This window comes from Apodemus sylvaticus, chromosome 3 (assembly GCF_947179515.1).
Source record: "Apodemus sylvaticus chromosome 3, mApoSyl1.1, whole genome shotgun sequence".
Lineage (NCBI taxonomy): Eukaryota > Metazoa > Chordata > Mammalia > Rodentia > Muridae > Apodemus > Apodemus sylvaticus.
In genome coordinates, this window is record NC_067474.1 from 136,065,531 (window position 1) to 136,091,346 (window position 25,816).

The window sequence follows — 25,816 nt, forward strand, 5'->3', positions numbered from 1 at the left end:
GTAACATAAAAAGGCAGGCCTATCAGAATTACACCAGACTTCTCAGCAGAAACTATGAAAGCCTGAAGATCCTGGGCAGATGTCATACAGACTCTAAGAGAACATCAGTGTCAGCCCAGACTACTATTCCCAGCAAAACTCTCAATTATCATAGAAGGAGATACTAAGACATTACATGACAAAACCACATTTATACAATGTCTTTCCACAAATCCAGCTCTACAAAAGATAATGGGTGGAAAATACCAACACAAGGCGGGAAACTATACCCTAGAAAAAGCAATAAAGTAGTCTTCTTTCAACAAACCGAAAAGAAGATAGCTACACAAACAGAATTCCACCTTTAACAGTGAAAATAACAGGAAGCAACAATTACTTTTCCTTAATATCTCTTAATATCAATAGTCTCAATTCCCCAATAAAAAAAGACATAGACTAACACAGACTGGATATGTAAACTGGACCCAACATTTGCTGCATACAAAAAACCCCCCATTAGTGATAAAGATAGCCACTACTTCAGAGTCAAAGATTGGAAAACAATTTTCTAAGCAAATGGTCCCAAGAAATGAAGTGGCCATTCTTATATTGGATAAAATTGACTTTCAACCAAAAGTTGGCAAAAAAGACAAGGAGGGACACTTCGTACTGGTCAAAGGAAAAGTCTACCAGGATGAGCTCTCAATTCTGAACATCTATGCTCTGAACACAAGGGTACCCACATTCATAAAAGAAACTTTACTAAAGCTAAAAGCACACATTGCACCCCATACAATAATAGAGGGAGACTTCAACATCTCTCTCTCTCTCTCTCTCTCTCTCTCTCTCTCTCTCTCTCTCTCTCTCTCTTTGGTTTTTTGAGACAGGGTTTCTTTGTGGAGTCCTGGCTGTTCTGGAGCTCACTCTGTAGACCAGGCTGGCCTCAAACTCAGAAATCCACATGCCTCTGCCTCTCAAGTGCTGGGATTACATGTGTGCACCACCATGCCCAGCTTACCCCACTCTCAACATTGGACAAATCATGAAAATAGAAACTAAAAACAGATATAGTGAAACTAACTGAAGTTATGGACCAAATGAATCTAACAGATATTTATAGAACATTCTACCCTAAAGCAAAAGAATATACCTTCTTCTCAGCACCTCATGGTACCTTCTCCAAAACTGACCATATAATTGGTCACAAATCAGGCCTCAACAGATACAGATATATTGAAATAACTCCATGCACCTTATCAGATCACCGCGGCCTAAGGCTGGTCTTAAGTTCAAACAAAAACAACAGAAATACACATACATGTGGACTTTGAACAATACTCTTTTCAGTGATAGCTTTGTCAAGGAAGAAATAAAGAAAGAAATTAAAGACTTTTCAGAATTTAGTGAAAATGAAGACACATCATACCAAAACTTATGGAACACAATGAAAGAAAGGCTAAGAGGAAAACTCATAGCTTTGAGTGCCTCCATAAATAAAAAGGAGAGAGCTTACACCAGCAGTTTGACAGTGCACCTGAAAGTTCTAGAACAAAAAGAAGCAAATACACCCAAGAGGAGTGGATGACAGGAAATCATCAAACTCAGGGCTGAAATCAACCAAATAGAAACAAAAAGAACTATACAAAGAATCAACAAAACCAGGAGCTGGTTCTATGAGAAAATCAACAAGATAGATAAACCCTTAGCCAGACTAACCAGACAGTACAGAGGCACTACCAAAATTAATAAAATTAGAAATGAAAAGGGATACATAACAACAGAAACTGAGGAAAACCAAATAATCATCATATTGTACTATGAAAGCCTATACTCAATGAACTAGAAAATCTGGATGGAATGGACAATTTTCTAGACAGATACCAGGTACGAAAGTTAAATCGGGATCAGATAAACAATCTAAATAGTCCCATAACCTCTAATGAAATAAAAACAGTCATTAAAAGTATCTCAACCAAAAAAAGCCCAGGACCAGATGGGTTTAGTGCAGAGGTCTATCAGACCTTCAAAGAAGGCCTAATACCAATACTCTTCAAACTATTCCACAAAATAGAATCAGAAGGAATTCGTTCTATGAAGGCACAATTACTCTGATACCTAAACCACACAAAGACCCAACAAAAAAGAACTTCATACCAATTTTCCTCATGAATATTGATGCAAAAATATGCAATAAAATTCTCACAAACTGAATCCAAGAATACATCAAAATGATAATTTACCATGATCAAGTAGGCTTCATCCCAGGCATGTAGGGATGGTTCAATATAAGGAAATCTATCAATGTAATCCACTATATAAACAAACTCAAAGAAAAAAAACACATGATCATTTCATTAGATGCTGAAAAAGCATTTTTCAATAGTCCCATGGATGCAGGGATGGTTCAAACACAGAAATCCATCAATGTAATCCACTACATTAACAAACTCAAAGAAAAAAACCACATGGTCATTTCATTAGATGCTGAAAAAGTTTTTGACAAAATTCAGCTTCCCTTCATAATAAAAGTCTTGGAGAGATAGGGAATTCAAGGCCCATACCTAAACATAGTAAAAGAAATATACTGCAAACTGGTAGCCAATATCAAACTAAATGGATAGAAACTTGAAGCAATCCCACTAAAATCGGGTTCCAGACAATGCTGCCCACTCTCTCCCTATCTATTCAATATAGTACTTGAAGTTCTAGTGAGAGCAATCAGACAACGCAAGGAGGTCAAAGGCATACAAATTGGAAAGGAAGAAGTCAAAATATCACTATTTGCAGATGATATAATTGTATACTTAAGCGACCCCAAAACTTCCAACAGAAAACCCCTAATGCTGATAAATGACTTCAGCAAAGTGGTTGGATATAAAATTAGCTCAAACGAATCAGTAGCCTTCCTCTGCTCAAAGGATAACAAGCTGAGAAAGAAATTAGGGAAATGACACCCTTCACAATAATCACAAATAATATTATGCACCTCTGTGTGACTCTAACCAAGCAAGGGAAAGATCTGTATGACAAGAACTTCAAGCCTCTGAATAAAGAAATCAAAGATCTCAGAAGATGGAAAGATCTCCCATGCTCGTGGATTGGCAGGATTAATATAGTAAAATGGTCATCTTGTTGAAAGCAATATGCAGATTCAAAGCAATCCTTATCAAAATTAAAAATTAATTCTTCATAGAACTAGAAAGAACAATCTGCAAATTCATTTGGAATAACAAAAATCCCAGGATAGCAAAAACTATTCTTCACAACAAAAGATCTCCTGGGGAAACCACCATCCCTGACCTTAAGCTCTACTACAGAGCAATAGTGATAAAAACTGTTTGGTATTGGTACTGAGACAGGCAGGAAGATAAATGGAATAGAAATGAAGACCCAGAAATGAACCCACACATCTAAGGTCACTTGATATTTGACAAAGGAACTGAAAACATCTGGTGGAAAAAAGACATCATTTTTTACAAATGGTGCTGGATCAACTGGAGGTCAGCATGCAGGAAAGTGCAAATTGATCTATTCTTATCTCCTTGTACAAAGCTCAAGTCCAAGTGGATCAAGGACTTCCACATAAAACCAGATACACTGAAGCTTAGAGGAGAAAGTGGGGAAGAGTCTTAAACACATGGGCACAGGGGAAATTTTCCTGAATAGAACACCAATGGCATATGCTCTAAGAACAAGAATCGACAAATAATCAACAAAATCGACAAAACCTCATAAAACTGCAAAGCTTCTGGAAAGCGAAGGACACGATCATTAGGATAAAACAGCAACCAACAAATTGGGAAAAGATCTTTACCAATCCTATATCTGATAGAGAGCTAATATCCAATATATACAAAGAACTCAAGAAGTTAGACCTCAGAGAACCAAATAACCCTATTAAAAATGGGGTACAGAGCTAAACAAAGAATTTTCACCTGAGGAATATCGAATGGCTGAGAATCACCTAAGGAAACGTTCAGCATCCTTAGGTATCAGGAAAGTGCAAGTCAAAACAACTCTGAGATTACGCCTCACAACTGTCAGAATGGCTAAGATGAAAAACTCAGGGGACAGCAGATATTTGAGAGAATGTGGAGAAAGAGGTACACTTCTCCATTGCTGGTGGGATTGCACCCTGGTAAACCACTCTGGAAATCAGTTTGGTGGTTCCTCAGAAAATTGGACATAACACTTCCTGAGGACCCAGCTATACTACTCCTGGGGATATACCCAGAAGATGCTCCAAAATGTAATAAGGACACATACTCCACTATGTTCATAGCAGCCCTGTTTATGATAGCCAGAAGCTGGAACGAACCAAGATGTCCCTCAACAGAGGAATGGATACAGAAAATGTGGTATATACACACAATGGAGTACTATTCAGCTATTAAAAACAATGAATTCATGAAATTCTTAGGCAGATGTTCTTTCACAAAAGAGCACACATGGTATGCACTCACTGATAAGTGGATATTAGCCCAAATGCTCAAAATAAATACATTGCCATTCACAGACCACAGGAAGCTCAAGAAGAAGGAAGAGTGAAGTGGCGATTCTTTGGTTCCTCTGAGAAAGGGAACAAAATATTCACAGGAGCAATTATGGAGACAAAATATAGAGCAGAGAGCAAAGGGAAGGTCATCCAGAGACTGCCTTACCTGTGGATTCATCCTATAAACAGTCATCACCCAACACTATTATGGATGATAAGTAGTACATACTGAAAGGAGCCTGTTATGGTTGTCCCTGAAGGGGCCCTGCCAGAGCCTTACAGATATAGAGGCAGATGCTAGCACCCAACCATTGGACTGAGCATGGTGTCTCCAATGGAGAAGTTGGAGGGTGGACTGGAGGAGCTGAAGGGGCTTGCAGCCCCATAGGGAGAACAACGATGTTGGTCAACCAGATGTCCCAGGGCTCCCAGAGACTAAGCCATCAACCAAGGGGGTATACATGGTTCTAGCCAAAAGAGTGGCAGAGGAATGCCTTGTCAGGCATCAGTGGGAGGAGTGGTCCTTGGTCCTGTGAAGGCGCAATAGATGCCCCTGAATAGGGAAATGAGGGGGCTAGGTGGGAGTGGGTTGGGTGGAGGGGGATATACTTGGAGGCAGGGGGTGGAGGAGGAGTTGGGGGCTTTGGGGGAGGGGGAAACCAGGAAAGATTTTAGCATTTGAAATGTAAATGAAGAATATATTCAATAAAAACAAACAAATGCTTAGACTTGTGATCATTTTAAGACTTTTATAAGCTAAATACTAAAATAAATTGATAAATACTAAAATAATCGATTCTTTCTTTGTAATCTCAAATTTCTTCCTGACAATAAGAGAAACTGGCTGAGAAAATTACCTTGCTTGCTTATACTTTGTTAATCGATCACAAATTGATTAGTTATGAATGTATGTGGTTTCTTGGGAATAATTTTTTTGTCATTTTTTTCTGTACCTGTACTACGTAATTTTTTCCATAAAGAAGTGTTGGGGAACACCTTGCCTTTTCATGATTCACTAGAAGAAAAATAGAATGTAATTACATTGTAATTTTTATATTGCTTGAAAGACTTTGTTGGGAAATATAAGCCATGGGAAAAAATAAAATTGTTGAAGCCACATCATTGGTGTTTCCTCCATCCACCAAATGTGTGTATGTGTGTACATGTATATGTGTATGTATATAAGTATATATGTGCATATGTGTATATGTGTACATGAGTGTATGTGTATATATGTTTATATATCTATGTGTATGTAAAATGGTTAGAACCTGTTGCTTAGAGTTTGCTCTATCTACCCAAAGTATGAATGTGCAGGTATATGTATATATATGTATATAGATGCATGTGTAAAGGGGTTTTGGTACTTTCTTGTTGGAGTTTGTCTTGCTTCATCTACTCAGTGCATGGTGTGTGTGTTTGTGTGTGTGTGTTTGTATGTATGTGTGTATGTATGTTTGTGTGTGTTTGTATATGTATGATTTTCTTCCTCATCTTTCCTTTTCTCCAGTCACCAGCTACTATTAGCATCAACCCTCACTGGCTGCTCTCATCAGTACTGGCCCCTGTGGCACTCTGGACAACTCTACATCCTGTTGTAGTTTTCCCTGTGGTGTCTAAGCTGGTCTTTGACAAATCTTATTTTAGAGAAAATAAATCAAGAGAGGCTGGAGAGATATCTCAGTCATTGAAGTGTTTGTAATGCATGTATGTGGAACTGAGCCTGAATTTCATGGTCCTCCTTTAAAAAAAAAAGGAAAGAAAAAATCCAGATATAGCAGTAATCTGGAATATCAGCACTGGGGAGGTAGAAATAGGAAGGTCTCTGTGGCTGCCAATTAGCCAGTCAAGCTCAAAAGTGAGCTCCAGGTTCATTGACAGACTTTTGTATCACTATCATCTTCATCGTCGTCATCATCATCATTATCATGTTGTTGTTCGGCAGGTACATACTAAGCAAATAAATATAGTTTTAAAAATTTAAAGATCAAGGCGGTCATGCACACAACTTTAATCCCAACACTCCTGAGTCAGAGGCAGATATGGCCTATATAGCCAGTTCCAGGACAGCTGGAACTACACAAAGAAACCTAATCTGGAAAACCAAACCCAACCAACCAAACTCAAAACTGTCTTTCTTCTCCCCTACCTCTCTCTGTCTCTCAGTAAAATAGAGGGCTGGAGAGATGGCTCAGGTGTCAAGAGTGTTTGCTTCTCTTGGAGAAAGTGCAAGTACAGTTCATAGCATCTACGATGGACAGCTCACAATTACCTATAACTCCAGGTTGAGGTGATATGATACCCTCCTCTTGTCTCTGTGGGCAATGCACTCATATTTGCCAATGGCCCCATACACAAATAATTAATAAAAATATTTTTTTCTAAAAATGTAAGGTAGAGCAATTGAGGAAGTCACCTGACATTGACCTCTGATCTACACACTCACACATACATACAAACACATGAACACACATATATTTACACATAAAAAGCACAGAAAGGAAATAAATTAAGTCCCACAAAGGTTATTACTGGGACATCTTTTTTTATATTTTATTTTTTACTACACATTTGTTTTATTCTCATTTCATATGGTATCCCCTTTCCTCATTATCCTTCCGAAAACCCCTATCCCTTTTCCCTCCCCCTACTTACCAATTCCCCCTTTTTCTAACCTAGCATTCCCCTATACTGGGGCTTCAAGCCTTTATTGGCCTCTACTGTCATTGATGTCTGAAAAGGCTATCCTCTGCTACATATGTAGCTGGAGCCATGGGACCCTCCATGTGTACTCTTTGGTTGGTGGGTTAGTCTCTGGGAGATCTGGGGATACTGGTTGGTACATATTATTGTTCCTCCTGTGGGGCTGCAAACCTCTTTAGCTCCTTGGGTCCTTTCTCTAGCTGCTCCATTGGGGGCCTTATACTCAGTCTATTGGTTGGCTGTGAGCCATGGGTATTTTGATCCAAGAAGGATCAAAGTATCCACACTTTAGTTTTCTTTCTTCTTCTTGATCTTCATGTGAGTTGTATATTGGGTATTCTGAGCTTTTGAGCTAATATCCCTTACTGGGGCATGTTAAGAATAACTTATTTTCATTGATATGGGAAGATCTCAAAATAATTACTGTCATGAAACATCAATACTGTGAAAGTGAAACAGATGGATACTTACAGGAACTTCAGTGCTTCAGGGGATGTAGCAACAATGAAGCCATGGTCCCAATCAAGATCAGTGGCAAACATCTTACATACTTGGGAACTGACAGTCAAGAGATGCTCATCCACTTCCTAAAAAGGAAGCAGTAAGAAATCAAAGGACGGTACTTTTGGGAACAGGATCTTCTCTAAGAAGGTTACTGATTTAAGTTGTGTGGAGGTTTGAATGAGACTGTCCCCCTCATGTATTTAAAAAATGTGATTCCCCCATCTTCTAGTTTGCATCTGCTCTTGGCCTGTGCTATTACCCTCCACACCCCAATCATACCCAGAAACAGCTTGACCCCTAGGATTTCTGACACACCCAGGATCACATGTAATTCCACCAATACCACTCCAATACCAGGCCTAACTGGGACCTGCCTAGGGCCCAGGGGACACAGGAATCCCTGCCCAACCTGGGACCCCATGCTACAGCCTTCCCCACCCCAATCACACCTGGAGACAACGTGACCTCCAGGAGTTCATACACACCAAGGCTCACAGGATCACAGGAGGAACAGGCTCCAGTCAGAGACAGCAAGGCAATCTAACACCAGAGATAACCAGATGGCAAGAGGCAAGCACATGAACGTAAGTAACAGAAACCAGTGCTACTTGGCATCACCAGAACCTAGTTCTCCCACCATAGCAAGCCATGGTTACCCAAGCACACTGGAAAAGCAGGATTCTGAGATAAAATCCCATTTCATGATGATGATAGAGGGCTTTAAGAAGGCCATAAATAACACCCTTAAAGAAATACAGGAGAACACAGGTAAATAGGTAGAATCCCTTAAGGAGAAAACACATAAATCCCTCAAAGAAATACAGGAAACACACCAAACAGGGGAAGGAACTGAACAAAACCACCCAGGATCTAAAAATGGAAAAGAAATGAAAAAAGAAATCACAAAGGGGGACAACCTGCAGATGGAAAACCTAGGAAAGAGATCAGGAGTCATAGATAACAAGCATCACCAACAGAATATAAGAGATAGAAGAGAGAATCTCAGGTGTGGAAGACACTATAGTGAAAAACATTGACACAACAGTCAAAGAAAATGCAAAATGCAGAAAGTTCCTAACCCAAAACATCCAGGAAATCCAGGACACAATGAGAAAACCAAACCTAAGGATAATAGGTATAGAAGAGAGTGAAGATTCCCAACTTAAAGGGCCAGTAAACATTGTCAACAAAATTATAGAAAAAACTCCTGGCCGGGCAGTGGTGGCGCATGCCTTTAATCCCAACACTTGGGAGGCAGAGGCAGGCGGATTTCTGAGTTCGAGTCCAGCCTGGTCTACAGAGTGAGTTTCAGGACATCCAGGGCTATACAGAGAAACCCTGTCTCAAAAACCACCACCACCAACAACAACAAAAAAGGAAGAAGATGAAAACTCCTGAACCTAAAGAAAGAGATGCCCATAAACATACAAGAAGCCTACAAATCTCTAAATAGACTGAACCAGAAAAGAAATTCCTCCTGTCACATAAGAATCAAAACACCAAATGCACAGAACACAGAAAGAATATTAAAAGCAGTAAGGGGAAAAGGTCAAATAACATATAAAGACAGACCTATCAAAATTATACCAGACTTTTCAACAGAGACTCAAAAAGCATGAAGATCTTGGGCAGATGTCATACAGACCCTAGGAGAACAAAAATGCCAACCCAGGTTACTATACCTAGCAAAACTCTCAATTAACATAGATGGAGAAACCAAGATATTCAAATGACAAAACCAAATTTAAACAATATCTTTCCACTAATCCAGTCATACAGAGGATAATAGAAGGAAAACTCTAATGCAAGGAGGGAAATTACCCCCAAGAAAAGCAATAAATTAATCTTCTCATAACAAATCTGAAAGAAGAGAACCACACAAACATAATTCCACCTCTAACAACAAAAATAATAGTAAGCAACAATCATTGGTCCTTAATATCTCTTAATATAAGTGTACTCAGTTCTTCATTAAAAAAGATGTAGGCTAACAGACTGGATATACAAAGAGGACCCAACATTTTGCTGGACACAGGAAACATGACTCAGTGACAAAGACAGACATTACTTCAGAGTAAAAGTCTGGGAAATACTTTTCCAGGAAAATGGACCCAACAAACAAGCAGGAGCAGCCATTCTAATATTCAATAAAATTGAGTTTCAACCAAAAGTTATCAAAAAAGATGGGGAAGGACACTACATCCTCATCAAAGGAAAAATCCACCAAGATGAACTCTCAATTCTGAATATCTGTGCAACAAATCCAAGCACACCCACATTTGTAAATGAAACATTACTGAAGCCCAAAGCACACAATGCACCTCACACAATAATAGTGGGAAACTGCAACAGCACGCTCTCAGCAATGAACAGATCATGGAAACAGAGACTGAACAGAGGCCCAGTGAAACTAACAGAAGTCATGAACAAAATTGATTTAACAGATAATGACAGAAAAAATTTCCCTAAAACAAAAGAATTTACCTTCTACTCAGCACCTCATGGTACCTTCTCCAAAATTGACTATATAATCAGACACAAAACAGGCCTTAACAGATACAAGACGTTTGTAATACTCCCATTCAAACTATCAAATCACCATGGACTAAGGCTGATTTTCAATAACAACTAAAACTACAGAAAGCCCCCTTACACATGGAAGCTGAACAACTCTCTATTAAGCAATAACTTGTTTAGGAAAGAAAGAAATAAAGAAATTAAAGTCTTTTCGGAATTTAATGAAAATGAAGGCACAACATACTGAAACTTGTGGGTCGCAGTGAAAGCAATACTAAGAGAAAAACTCTTAGAGAAATAGCTCTGAGTGCCTCCATAAAGAAATTGGAGCCGGGCGGTGGTGGTGCACGCCCGTAATCCCAGCACTCTGGGAGGCAGAGGCAGGTGGATTTCTGAGTTTGAGGCCAGCCTGGTCTGCAGAGTGAGTTCCAGGACAGTGATGGCTATACAGAGAAACCCTGTCTCGAAAAAAAACAAATCCCCAAAAAAAAAAAAAAAAATTGGAGAGAGCATACACTAGCAGCTTAACAGTACATCTGAAAGCTCTAGAACAAAAAGAAGCAAATACACCCAAGAGGAGTAGATGGCAGGAAATACTCAAACTCAGGGCTGAAATTAATCATCTAGAAACAAAAAGAACTATGCAAAGAATCAATAAAACCATGAGCTGTTCTTTGATAAAATCAACAAGATAGATAAACTCTTAGCCAGACTAACCAGAGGGCACAGAGACAGTATCCAAATTAACTAAATCAGAAATGAAAAGGGAGACATAACAACAGAAACTGAAGAAATAAAAAAAAATCATCAGATTCTACTACAAAAGCCTATACGCAACAAAACTGGAAAATCTGGATGAAATGGAAGATTTCCTAGGCAGATACTAGGCACCAAAGTTAAATCAGGATCAGATAAACCATCTAACCAGTCCCATAATCCCTAAATAAATAGAAGCAGTCATTAAAAGTCTCCCAACCTAAAACCAACCCAGGACCAGATGGGTTTAGTACAGAATTCTATGAGGCATTCAAAGAAAATCTAATACCAATACTTTTTAAACTATTCTACAAAATAGAACCAAAAGGAACACTACCCAATTTGTTCTATGAAGCCTCAGTTACACTGATACCTAAACCACCCAAAGACTCAACAAAGAACTTCAGATCAATTTTCCTTATGAATATTGATGCAAAATACTCAATTAAATTTATTTCCAAGTGAATCCAAGACCACTTCAAAGTGAGCATTCACCATGATCAAGCAGGCTTCATCCCAGGGTTGCAGGGATGGTTCAATATATGGAAATCTGTCAATGTAATCCACTATACAAACAAACTAAAAGAAAAAAAAATCATGCCAGGCAGTGGTGGTGCACACTTTTAATCCCAGCACTTGGGAGGCAGAGGCAGGTGGATTTCTGAATTCGAGGCCAACCTGGTCTACAGAGTGAGTTCCAGGATAGCCAGGACTATAAAGAGAAACCCTGTTTCAAAAAACCAAAAAAAAAAAAAAATTACATTATCATCTCAGTAGATGCTGCAAATCTACTTTGACAAAATACAATACTCCTTCATATTAAAGTCTTGGAAAGATCAGGAATTCAAAGTATATACCTAAACATAATGAAAGCAAACATAATACAGCAAACCAATAGCCAACATCAAACTGAATGGACAGAAACTTGAAGCAATCCCACTAACATCAGGGACAGGCAATGCTGCTGCTCCCTCTCTCCCTGTCTATTCAGTATAGCTCTCAGAGTTCTAGCAAGAGCAATTAGACAACAAAAGGAGGTCAAACTAGAAAGGAAGAAGTCAAGATATCACTATTTGCAGATGACATGGTAGTATACTTAAATGGCCTCAAAAATTCCACCAGAGAACTCTTTTTTTAAAAATTGGATATAATCTTCATTTACATTTCAAATGCTAAAGCCTTTCCCAGTTTCTCCCCTCTCCAAAAACCCCCAACCCCTCCTCCCACCCCTTGCCTCCAAGTATATGCCCCTCTACCTGACCCACTCCCACCCCCCCAATTTCTCCTTGTTGGGGCATCTATTGAGCCTTCACCTGACCAAGGACCACTCCTCCCACTGATACCTGACAAGGCATTCCTCTGCCACAGTTTTTGCTGGAACCATGTGTACCTCTTGGTTGATGGTTTAGTCCCCCACCAGAGGGCTCTTAAACCTGATAAACAACTTCAGCAAAGTGGCTGGATATAAAATTAACTCCAACAAATCAGTATCCTTCCTCTACTCAAAGGATATATGGGCTCAGAAAGAAATCGGAAATGACACCCTTCACAATAGTCACAAGTAATATAATATATCTTGGTGTGACTTTAACCAAGAAAGTGAAAGATCTATATGACAAGAACTCCAAATCTCTTAAGAAAGAAATCATAGAAGACCTCAGAAGATAGAAAGATCTTCCATGCTCATGGATCAATAGGATTAATATAGCAAAATATACCCAATGGCCATCTTGACAAAATCAGTCTACAGATTCAATGTAATCCCCATCAAAATTCCAACTCAATTCTTCACAGAGATAAAGCAATTCTCAAATTCAGTTGGAATAATAAATATCCTACAATATTGAAACCCAGTGTCAACAATAAAAGAAATTCTGGGGGAATCACTTTGCCTGACCTCAAGTTATACTACAGAGCATTAGTGATAAAAACTACATGGTATCAGTACAGAGACAGGCAGGTAGACCAATGGACTAGAATTGAAGACCTAGAAATAAACTCAAACACCAATGGTTACTTGATCTTTGACAGAGAAGTCAAAATCATCCAATGGAAAAAGACAGCATTTTCTACAAATTTTGCATGTCAACTGGAGGTTGGCATGTAGAAGAACACAAATTGATCCATTCTTCTTGCACAAAGTTCAAGTCCAAGTGTATCAAGAACCTCCACATAAAACCAGATACACTGAATCTAATAGAATAGAAAGTGGGTAAGAGTCTTGAGTACATTGGCACAGAGAAAAATTTCCTGAACAGAACACCAATGGCTCAGGCTCTAAGATTAACAAGTGATAATTAGGACCTCACAAAATTGAAAAGCTTCTGTAAGGCAAAGGACACTGTCAATTGTACAAAATGGCAACCAACAGATTGGGGAAAAATCTTTACCAACCCTGCATCCAGTAGAGGGTCAATATCCAAAATATACAAAGAACTCAAAAAGTTAGACTCCAGAGAACCCCAAAACCCTATTAAACATGGGGCACAATGCTAAACAAAGAATTCTCAACTGAGGAATCTTGAATGGCTAGCAGCAGCTAAAGAAATGTTCAATATCCTTAGTCATCAGAGAAATGCAAATTAAAATGCCCCTGAGATTCCATCTCACACTAGTCAGAATGGCTAGGATCAAAAACTCAGGTGACAGCATCTGGCAAGGATGTGCAGAAAGAGGAACACTCCTCTATTGCTGGTGGGATTGCAAGCTGGTACAACTGCTCTGGAAATCAGTGTTGGAGTTCCTCAGAAAACTGGAAATAGTTCTACCTGAGGACCCAGCTTTACCACTCCTGGGCATAGACCCAAAATGTGCTCCAATATGTAATAAGGACACATGCTCCACTTTGTTCATAGCAGCCTTATTTATAATAGCCAGAAGCTAGAAACAACTCAGATGTCTCTCAACAGAGGGATGGATATGGAAAATATGGTGCATTTATACAATGGAGTACTACTCAGCTTTTAAAAACAATGACTTCATGAAATTCTTATGTAAATGGATGGAACTAGAAAATACCGTCCTGAGTGAGGTAACCTAGTCACAAAAGAACACACATGGTATGTACTCACTGATAAATGGATATTAGCCCAAAAGCTCACAATGCCAGATACATCTCTGAGAGCACATGAAGATGAAGAAGAAGGAAGACCAAAGTGTGGATGCTTCAGTTGTATGTTGAAGGGTGAGCAAAATAATCACCTGAGGCAGAGGGAGGGAGGGATCTGGGAGAGAAGAGGGTGAGAGAAAAGGTGGGGCAGGATCAGGTATGGGGGGAGACAGGGAGAAGTACAGAAGGTCAGGAAATTGAACAGATGTGTATAGCAATGGGGGATGGGGAGCTGGGGGTAGCCATCAGAAAATCCCAGATGCCAGGGAATCAAGAGGTTCTAAGGACCCAATAGGGATGACATTTGTTGAAATACTCAACAGAGGGGAGATAAAACCTGTAGAGACCATATCCACTAGATAGGCATAGCCCCCAGCTGAGGTATTGGGTCACTCACCCACCTCAAATGCTTTATCCCAGAATTGTTCCTGTGTAAAGTAAATTCAGGGACAAAGTGTGGAACTGAATCTGACAGAAAGGCATTCAAAGACTGCCCCACCTAGACCTCCTTTCCATCTGCAGACACCAAATCCAGACACTATTGTTGATGCCAAGAAGCTCTTGCCGACAGGAGCCTTGTATAGCTGTCCCCTGAGAGGCTCTGCTAGGGCCTGACCAATACAGATGCAGTTGCTTGCAGCCAACCATCAGACTGAGTACAGGGACTCCAATAGAAGAGTTAGGGGATGAACTGAAGGATCTGAAGGGGATTGCAACCCCATAGGAAGAACAGCAATATTAACTAACCGATTTCTCCACCCAGAGCTCTCAGGGATTAAATCACCAACTAAAGAGTACACATGGAGGGACCCATGGCTGCAGCTGCATATGTAGCAGAGGATTGCCATATTTGGCACCAATGGGAGGGGTGGCCCTTGGTCCTGCAGAGGCTCAATGACCCAGGGTAGGGGAATGCTAAGCCAGGGAGGTTGGAGTGGTGGGTGGAACACTCTCATAGAAGCAGGGGAAAGGGGCATGGGGTGGGAGTTGGTGGAGGGGAAACTGGGAAGGGGGACAACATTTGAAACGTAAATAAATAAAATAGCCAATAAAAAATAAAAATGGTGTCCCCACTTTGTGGTATGTGCAGGGATAGCCTTGCATGTAAGAAGCATATATCACTGGGGTGGGCTCTAAGGGCTCACAGCCTTGCCTCACTTCCAGTTTGCTCTCCCCGATTCATGCTTGCAGATGAAGCTGTGCTCTCTCACCCTCCTTTTCCTGCTGCCCTGTCTTTCTGCCATGATGAATGCTTATCACCTTGGAGCCATAAGCACATATAAACTCTACATAAGCTGCTTTTCATAATGGTGTGTTTATCACAGCAACAGAAAAGTAACTCATGCAGGCAGAGACCATCACATGTCCATTAGAGTTCATGAGCATGATGGCACATGCCTGCAATCCCAACACTCAGGAGGCTGGGGCAAGAAGGTCAAGTTCCAGGCAAGTCTGGGCTATATAGCACAACCCTACAGCTCAAAACAAAATACAACAAGTCAGTGGTGAGATGGCTTGAAAAGGGGGAGCATTCTCACAGCACTGCCTATCAAATCCCTCAAGGACTGAGCTGGCCACTTACCTCTAGGTTATCGTCCTCCTCAATTTTTCCAGGTAAGATGAAAATTCCAGGATGGTTGTTTTCAGACGTCATTTCATTGTCATTCATACTTAATGCTTTTTCTAGCCAACAAAATCAGTGATGGAAACTCTTGAAGCAAAACATTAAAAACCTTTATTTGATATTTTATTTTGTATGTATGGGTTTAGCTGGTCTTTGGCTACTTTGTGGATTCTTTCTTCCACTCTTTTCCAACCCACCCCCCTTTTTTGAAAGAGATGTATTTATTTATTATATATATAAGTACACTGTAGCTGTCTTCAGACCTACCAGAAGAGGGTGTTAGATCTCATTACAGAAGGCTGCGAGCCACCATGTGGCTGCTGGGATTTGAACTTAGGACTTTGAGAAGAGCAGTCAGTGCTTTTAACCACTGAGCCATCTCTCTGGCCCTTCCTTCCTTCCTTCCTTCCTTCCTTCCTTCCTTCCTTCCTTCCTTCCTTCCTTCGTTCCTTCCTTCCTTCCTTCCTTCCTTCCTTTTTTCTTTCTTTCTTTCCTTCTTTTGTTCTTTCTTTTCTTCTTTCTTTCTTTCTTTCCTTCTCTCTCTCTCTCTTTCTTTTTTTTATTGCTTGACATTTTATTTGTGGTTCTGATTCAGCTAAACAAATTTTGTTTAGCTCCCTATTAAATGCCTGATATGGATACAATAATCTTTCAGTTTCTATGGAAAACAATCTTATGATTTATATCATCTCATTTAAAAATAGAAGCCTATCACTAACCTTCATCCTTAAACTGTATTTTTCCATCTAATTTGTACTATGACTTTTAGACACATACTCACTTGCTTCTATGTTTTTTCTTTGTTTTGTTTTGTTGGCTTGTATGTTTACATTACAGTTTCTTCTGGATATCAGAGACTTGAAAGGGGAAAAAAAGCAAAGATGTTTCTAACTTCATGGTTGTTTTACTACATTGCTTAGCATCCCATCTGTGCAGGCAGAGGTGTTCCTGGTTTGGGAAGTATAAATCCTGTGGGAAGTCAACTGGAGGACATTTTATGCATCACTCATCCTATTATGAGTCTGCTGCTCTTCCATCTTTCAACAAGGTAAGAGATTTATTGTGAACTGACTGCATAAAGTAGGGAATGCTGCATCCTAGCACAACCTGTTTGCAACATGTGTATATTTTGTACAAGTTATAATGAGAAATGTTCAACTTATTTTCTAGACAATTGCAACATTGTAGCAATTAAACTCCTGTATTCATGATGGTAAGTTCATCTGTCCCTGGATGTGCCCTTGTGGTCTGTCCTAGGGCCTGGGTTCTGTGGTGTTGTCTTTCTCTTCTCCATCCCCTTTCAACATCCTAAAACTAGATATTAGAGAAGAAGGATAGAGGAGAAAGAGGGCAACCTTATTGTTAGACTATACCTGCTGATTTAGCGGGGTTCAGTTCATTGGGGCCAGTTTAATCTTCATTGTCAGAATATCTAATTTCTTCTTGTTTTTCCTTTGCACATGAATGTTTCCAACAGCAGCCAACATGATCAATAGTGACTAACAGCAACCAATAACGTACCCTGTGAAAAGTCCCCAGAATTCAAAACATCACATAATTCCAGAAACTGTCTGCAGCTGGTAAAATCATGCCCTTGCTAGAGCATGAGGCAAATCATAGCCAGCTGCTGTGGACAATCTGAAGCAGCCCCTTATCCCACACCTGGAATTAAACTGTAAACATAATCCCATAATATTTTTGTGTCTTTTTTAAAGAAGTCAAAATTCTCATTACATATGGGTGTTTGTCCTACATGTATGTCTGTAAACAACAGTATGCAGTAACCACAGAGGCCAGATGAGGATCTCAAGTCCTATGGAACTGGAGCTACAACAGTTGTAAGCTGCCATATGGTTGCTGGGAACTGAATCCAGGTCTCTATTCTCTTGACCACCGTGGCATCTATTTACCCTGCCAGCAGCAATTTCTAAAGTTCAACATTGCAAGACACTGTAATAAAAAGAGATATTATTTGGTACTTACACACTGAAGAAAATATTAAAAGTCATTGATTCTTGTAATTAAACCACTGTTTCTACAAGAGCATAAACATTGTATGCACAAGAAAAGATCTGGAGTTCATAACATACTTTTGCCTGGAGTCTGAGTAGGGTGTCTGAGGCAGCATTTTTTTTTTTTTGGTGTTCCGGATGGCACAGCATGTATAATGCACAGTGCAAGTGTTTGGTGTTCAGAACCAAGGCTCCAGCTCAGCGGGAGTTGCACACACTGCAAGGCAACTCTATTCATTTCACCCTTGATTTTGAATTAGTGTTTGTCCATTGTGTGTTTTGAATTCTGCCGCCACATTTGGTTCAAGCCCCACATTCAGTTCCAGAACCCTCCATGGCGTCTCAACCCACAGTATAGTAATCTGGAAGCTAGATGATGAGGCCAGCCTCCAGAGTATTTATGTAATGGAATACTATTCACCCATAAATAGGAATGAAGGTCAAAACATGCTACAACCTGGATGAACTTCAAAGCATGTTCCATAAAACAACCCTCCACAAAGACATAAATTATGGGATACCTTTTATCTGCTACGTACAGAGTAAGTCATCCCACAAGCATAGAAAGTAAGCTGGAGGTTACCAGGAATGAGAGGAGGGAAGGAAACAATGACTTAACCCAAATGGAGGGTTTCCTGGGTGTTGACAAGTTCTGAGACTACAGAGAAGCTGTGGTAGCCTCAGCTTGTGGACAGGCTCAATGGCCTGTGCACTGAAAACAGCGAGCCTGGTGTAACATGAACTTCACGGCAATAGTAACAAACAACAGAACACTTCTTGCTCAGTGCTGTCTGCTAGGCTCTTACGAGTTTCAGATGGCCATGTTCAGCAGAAGAGTAGCCCCACTAATAGAGTGTGTACCTGACATGCATCAGGCTCTGGTTAGGACTCCATGACTGTATAAACTAGGCACATGTGTGATCCCAGCAGGAGGAAGGCAGAGAGAGGAAAAGGAGAAGTTCATAGTTATTCTTGGCTATTTAGTAAATTTAAAACCAACATTCACTGTGTGTGTGTGTTTGTGTGTGTGTGTGTGTGTGTAGGCGGGTGGGTGGGGGTGGGGAAGCACACTGTGGGAGGCAAAGGAGAGGGAAGATGGAGCAAAACCTACAGACACGTGCGCACCAAGTACACTTCAGAGGTGCTTGCCCACCAATCTACCTCATCAGGTAAAACAAAGTCTCTTAATTGTCCAAGTCAAAACCTGTGGTGACACCTTTGCCTGTCTCTCAGACCATATCTAATCCCTTGACGACACCCTCACTTATATAAAAGTTCCACGTCTTCCCCACACTCCATGTTACCACACAGCTGAGTCACAGGCATCTCTGGGATTTAAGGTCTGCAGTGTCCCCTTGCAGTTCCTGTGACATTTACAATCTGTTCTAAACACAGCAACTAAAACAAATATTAGGACACTGGTGGGACAAGACAAACAGGTTCCCATGCCTTTAGTCAAAATGCCTGATCCATAGTCTCTATCCTCCCTTCCTGCAGTCCCTGGAATGTGCTGGCTCCGTCCCTCCTTACTTCATCACAAGAGAGAAACAACTGAGTAGCTAAAGGGTAAAGCCAAGGAGTCTCAGGACAAACAGGACATTGAGCTGAGTCTTACATAGGGAATGTAGTTAAGAAGATTCTTTTTTTTTAAATTTTTTTATTCGATATAATTTATTTACATTTCAAATGATTTCCCCTTTTCTAGCCTCCCCACTCCCCGAAAGTCCCGTAAGCCCCCTTCTCTTCCCCTGTCCTCCCTCCCACCCCTTCCCAGTTCCCCGTTCTGGTTTTGCCGAATACTGTTTCACTGAGTCTTTCCAGAACCAGGGACCACTCCTCCTTTCTTCTTGTATCTCATTTCATGTGTGGATTATGTTTTGGGTATTCCAGTTTTGTAGGTTAATAACCACTTATTAGTGAGTGCATACCATGATTCACCTTTTGAGTCTGGGTTACCTCACTTAGTATGATGTTCTCCAGCTCCATCCATTTGCCTAAGAATCTCATGAATTCATTGTTTCTAATGGCTGAATAGTACTCCATTGTGTAGATATGCCACATTTTTTGCATCCACTCTTCTGTTGAGGGATACCTGGGTTCTTTCCAGCATCTGGCAATTATAAATAGGGCTGCTATGAATATAGTAGAGCATGTATCCTTATTACATGGTAGGGAATCCTCTGGGTATATGCCCAGGAGTGGTATAGCAGGATCTTCTGGAAGTGAGGTGCCCAGTTTTCGGAGGAACCGCCAGACTGCTTTCCAGAGTGGTTGTACCAATTTGCAACCCCACCAGCAGTGGAGGAGTGTTCCTCTTTCTCCACACCCTCTCCAACACCTGCTGTCTCCTGAATTTTTAATCTTAGCCATTCTGACTGGTGTAAGATGAAATCTCAGGGTTGTTTTGATTTGCATTTCCCTAATGACTAATGAAGTTGAGCATTTTTTAAGATGCTTCTCCGCCATCCGAAGTTCTTCAGGTGAGAATTCTTTGTTTAACTCTGTACCCCATTTTTTAATAGGGTTGTTCGGTTTTCTGGAGTCTAACTTCTTGAGTTCTTTATATATATTGGATATTAGCCCTCTATCTGATGTAGGATTGGTGAAGATCTTTTCCCAATTTGTTGGTTGCCGATCTGTCCTCTTGATGGTGTCCTTTGCCTTCCAGAAACTCTGTAACCTTATGAGGTCCCATTTGTCAATTCTTGCTCTTAGAGCATACGCTATTGGTGTTCTGTTCAGAAACTTTCTCCCTGTACCGATGTCCTCAAGGGTCTTCCCCAGTTTCTTTTCTATTAGCTTCAGAGTGTCTGGCTTTATGTGGAGGTCCTTGATCCATTTGGATTTGAGCTTAGTACAAGGAGACAAGGATGGATCAATTCGCATTCTTCTGCATGCTGACCTCCAGTTGAACCAGCACCATTTGTTGAAAAGGCTATCTTTTTTCCATTGGATGTTTTCAGCCTCTTTGTCGAGGATCAAGTGGCCATAGGTGTGTGGGTTCATTTCTGGATCTTCAATCCTGTTCCATTGATCCTCCTGCCTGTCACTGTACCAATACCATGCAGTTTTTAACACTATTGCTCTGTAGTATTGCTTGAGGTCAGGGATACTGATTCCCCCAGATTTTCTTTTGTTGCTGAGAATAGTTTTAGCTATCCTGGGTTTTTTGTTGTTCCAGATGAATTTGATAATTGCTCTTTCTAACTCTGTGAAGAATTGAGTTGGGATTTTGATGGGTATTGCATTGAATCTGTATATTGCCTTTGGCAAAATGGCCATTTTAACTATATTGATTCTACCGATCCATGAGCATGGGAGGTTTTCCCATTTTTTGAGGTCTTCTTCCATTTCCTTCTTCAGAGTCTTGAAGTTCTTGTCATACAGATCTTTCACATGTTTGGTAAGAGTCACCCCAAGATACTTTATACTGTTTGTGGCTATTGTGAAGGGGGTCATTTCCCTAATTTCTTTCTCAGCCTGCTTATCCTTTGAGTATAGGAAGGCCACTGATTTGCTTGAGTTGATTTTATAACCTGCCACTTTGCTGAAGTTGTTTATCAGCTGTAGGGGCTCTCTAGTGGAGTTCTTTGGGTCACTTAGGTAGACGATCATGTCGTCTGCAAATAATGATAGTTTGACTTCTTCCTTTCCAATTTGTATCCCTTTGACCTCCTTATGTTGTCGAATTGCCCGAGCTAGTACCTCAAGTACAATATTGAAAAGATAAGGAGAAAGGGGGCAGCCTTGTCTGGTCCCTGATTTCAGTGGGATTGCTTCAAGTTTCTCTCCATTTAGTTTGATGCTGGCTACCGGTTTGCTGTATATTGCTTTTACTATGTTTAGGTATGGGCCTTGAATTCCTGTTCTCTCCAAGACTTTAAGCATGAAAGGATGCTGAATTTTGTCAAATGCTTTTTCAGCATCCAATGAAATGACCATGTGGTTTTGTTCTTTGAGTTTGTTTATGTAGTGGATTGTATTGATGGATTTCCGTATATTGAACCAACCCTGCATTCCCGGGATAAAGCCTACTTGATCATGGTGGACGATCGTTTTGATGTGTTCTTGGATTCGCTTGGCAAGAATTTTATTGAGTATTTTTGCATCGATGTTCATAAGGGAAATTGGTCTGAAGTTCTCTTTCTTTGTTGGATCTTTTTGTGGCTCTGGTATCAGCGTAATTGTGGCTTCGTAGAAGGAATTGGGTAGTGTTCCTTCTGTTTCTATTTTGTGGAATAGTTTGAAGAGTATTGGTGTTAACTCTTCTTTGAAGGTCTGGTAGAATTCTGCACTGAAGCCATCTGGTCCTGTGCTTTTTTTGGTTGGAAGACTTTCTATGACTCCTTCTATTTCTTTAGGCATTATGGGACTGTTTAGATGGTCTAGTTGGTCCTGATTTAATTTTGGTATTTGGTATCTGTCAAGGAAATTGTCCATTTCCTCCAGATTCTCCAGTTGTGTTGAGTACAGGCTCTTGTAGTAGGATCTGATGATTTTTTGGATTTCCTCAGTTTCCGTTGTTATATCTCCCTTTTCATTTCTAAGTTTGTTAATTTGGATACTTTCTCTGTGCCCTTTGGTCAGTCTGGCTAAGGGTTTATCTATCTTGTTGATTTTCTCAAAGAACCAGCTCCTGGTTTTGTTGATTTTTTGTATGGTTCTCTTTGTTTCTACTTGATTGATTTCGGCCCTGAGTTTGATGATTTCCTGCCTTCTACTCCTCCTGGGTGAAATAGCTTCTTTTTGTTCTAGGGCTTTCAGGTGTGTCATTAAGCTGGTAGTGTATGCTCTCTCCATTTTCTTTTTGGAGGCACTCAGGGCTATGAGTTTTCCTCTTAGCACTGCTTTCATTGTGTCCCATAGATTTGGGTATGTTGTGTTTTCATTTTCATTGTGTTCTAAAAAGTCTTTAATTTCTTTCTTTATTTCTTCCTTGACCAAGGTATCATTGAGTAGAGTATTGTTCAGTTTCCACGTGTATATGGGTTTTCTGTTGTTTCTGTTGCTATTGAAGACCACTTTTACTCCATAGTGATCAGATAGGAGGCATGGGATTAGTTCTATCTTCTTATATTTGTTGAGGTCTGTCTTGTGACCAATTATATGGTCGATTTTGGAGAAGGTACCATGAGGTGCTGAGAAAAAGGTATATTCTTTTGTTTTAGGATAGAATGTTCTATATATATCTGTTAAATCTAATTGGTCCAAAGCTTCAATTAGTTTCATTGTGTCCCTGTTTAGTTTCTGTTTTCCTGATCGGTACATTGAGGAAAGTGCAGTGTTGAAGTCACCCACAATTATTGTGTTAGGTGCAATGTGTGCTTTGAGTTTTAATAAAGTTTCTTTTACGAAAGAGGGTGCCCTTGCATTTGGGGCATAGATGTTCAGGATTGACAGTTCTTCTTTTTGTATTTTTCCTTTGACCAGCAAGAAGTGTCCCTCAGAGTCTCTTTTGATGACTTTGGGTTGAAAGTCAATTTTATCTGATATTAAAATGGCTACTCCAGCTTGTTTCCTGAGACCATTTGCTTGTAAAATTGTCTTCCAGCCTTTTACTCTAAGGTAGTGTTTGTCTTTGACCCTGAGGTGTGTTTCCTGTAAGCAGCAAAATGTAGGGTCCTGTTTACGTATCCATTCAGTTAGTCTGTGTCTTTTTATTGGGGCATTAAGTCCATTGATGTTAAGAGATATTAAGGAATAGTGATTGTTACTTCCTATCATTTTTGACGTTATTTTTTAAATTTGAATGCTTAACTTCTTTTGGGTTTGATGAAAGGTTACTATCTTGCTTTTTCCAGGGTGAAGTTTCCCTCCTTGTATTGGTGTTGTCCTCCTATTATCCTTTTTAGGGCTGGGTTTGTGGATAGATATTGGGTAAACTTGGTTTTGTCATGAAATATCTTAGTTTCTCCATCTATGGTGATTGAGAGTTTTGCTGGATATAGTAGTTTTTGTTGGCATTTGTGTTCTCTTAGAGTCTGCATGAGATCTGCCCAGGACCTTCTAGCCTTCATAGTCTCAGGTGAAAAGTCTGCTGTGATTCTGATAGGTCTTCCTTTATATGTTACTTGGCCTTTTTCTCTTACTGCCTTTAGTATTCTTTCTTTGTTTAGAACATTTGGTGTTTTGATTATTATGTGACGGGAAGTATTTCTGTTCTGGTCCAGTCTGTTTGGAGTTCTGTAGGCTTCTTGTATATTCATGGGCATCTCTCTCTTTAGGTTAGGGAAGTTTTCTTCCATAATTTTATTGAAGATGTTTGCTGGCCCTTTAAGTTGTAAATCTTCACTCTCATCTATGCCTATAATCCTTAGGTTTGGTCTTCTCATTGTGTCCTGGATTTCCTGGATATTTTGGGTTACAAGCTTTTTGCATTTTGCATTTTCTTTAACTGTTGAGTCCATGGTTTCTATGGAATCTTCAGCATCTGAGATTCTTTCTTCTATCTCTTGTATTCTGTTGTTGATATTTGCATCTCTGTCCCCTGATGTCTTCCCAAGGCTTTCTATCTCCAAAGTTGTCTCCCTTTGAGTTTTCTTAGTTGTTTCTACTTCTGATTTTAGATCCTGGATGGTTTTGCTTAGCTCCTTCACTTGCTTGTTTGTGCTTTCCTGTAATTCTTTAAGAGATTTTTGTGTTTCCTCTTTCATGACCTCAGCCTGTTGACCAAAGTTCTCCTGTATTTCTTTAAGAGATTTTTGTGTTTCCTCTTTCATGACCTCAGCCTGTTGACCAAAGTTCTCCTGTATTTCTTTAAGTGTTTTTTGCATTTCCTCCTTGTTGGCTTTTGTATTCTCCTGGATTTCTTTCAATGATTTTTGTGTTTCCCTTGCAAGGGCTTCTAACTTTTGATCCATTTTCTCCTGAATTTCTTTAAGTATGTCCTTCATGTGTTCCTGTACCAGCATCATGACCAGTGATTTTAAATCCAAATCTTGTTTTACTGGTGTGATGGGGTATCCAGGACATGTTAGTAGAGGAGAATTGTGTTCAGATGTTGCCATATTGCCTTGATTTCTGTTAGTGACGTTCCTGCATTTGCCTTTTGCCATCTAGTTCTCACTGGTGTTAGTTTGTCTTGTCAGTGCTGGACTCACCAGTGTAAGCTGCCCCTTCTCAGTTGGCCTCTGGTGCACAGCTTACCTCCTGCACTGCTTGTAGACAGGGTGCTGCTGCCCAGGCTGTTCAGATCCCAAAGCAGGCACCCGAAGGCTCCCGCTGGGGCCCGCAGGATTCACTGGAGCACCCTGACTTCTCCCAGCTGGCCGCCCGGAAGCCCAGCTAGCCTCTTGCAGGACTTGGAGATGTGGTGCTGCCGCCCAGGCTGATCTCAGTTTTTTTTTTTTTTAAATACTGGCAAGATTTTTTTTTTTTATTGAGAATATGCTACTTTGTGGGCTATGTATTAAAGACCTTTCATGTACTACCATAGTATAACTAAATATATAATATATAGTAGGTAATAATTATAAAAAGTACCTCCCCTGAAGGCCTCTTCACCAAGTCCTGGTGGGTTTCGCTCAGGTCAGCTCTCACTGTCCCCGCCGAGCCAATGCAGTTTTTAACACTATTTCTCTGTAGTACTGCTTAAGGTCAGGGATACTGATTCCCCCAGTTCTTTTACTGTTGAGGATAGTTTTAGCTATCCTGGGTTTTTTGTTATTCCAGATGAATTTGAGAATTTCTCTTTCTAACTTTATGAAGAACTGAGTTGGGATTTTGATCGCTTTGATGTGTTCTTGGATTTGGTTGACAAGAATTTTATTGAGTATTTTTGAATCAAAATTCATAAGGGAAATTCGTCTAAGATTCTCTTTTTTTGTTGGGTCTTTGTGTGGTTTTGGTATCAGTGTAATTGCAGCTTCATAGAATGAGTTGGGTAGTGTTCCTTCTGTTTCTATTTTGTGGAATAGTTTGAAGAGTATTGGTATTAGGTCTCCTTTGAAAGTCTGATAGAGGCGGCCACAGCAGGACGTTCTGCGGAGAGGGCTACCACCAGAGGAACTGAGGTGACAGGGACCAACCAGGCCCTGCGCCTGCTACCACTGGCCACCGCTGGCCAGTCAGGCTGTGTGCAGCGGAGTTGCAGTGCTTTTTACTGCACTGAATCCCCA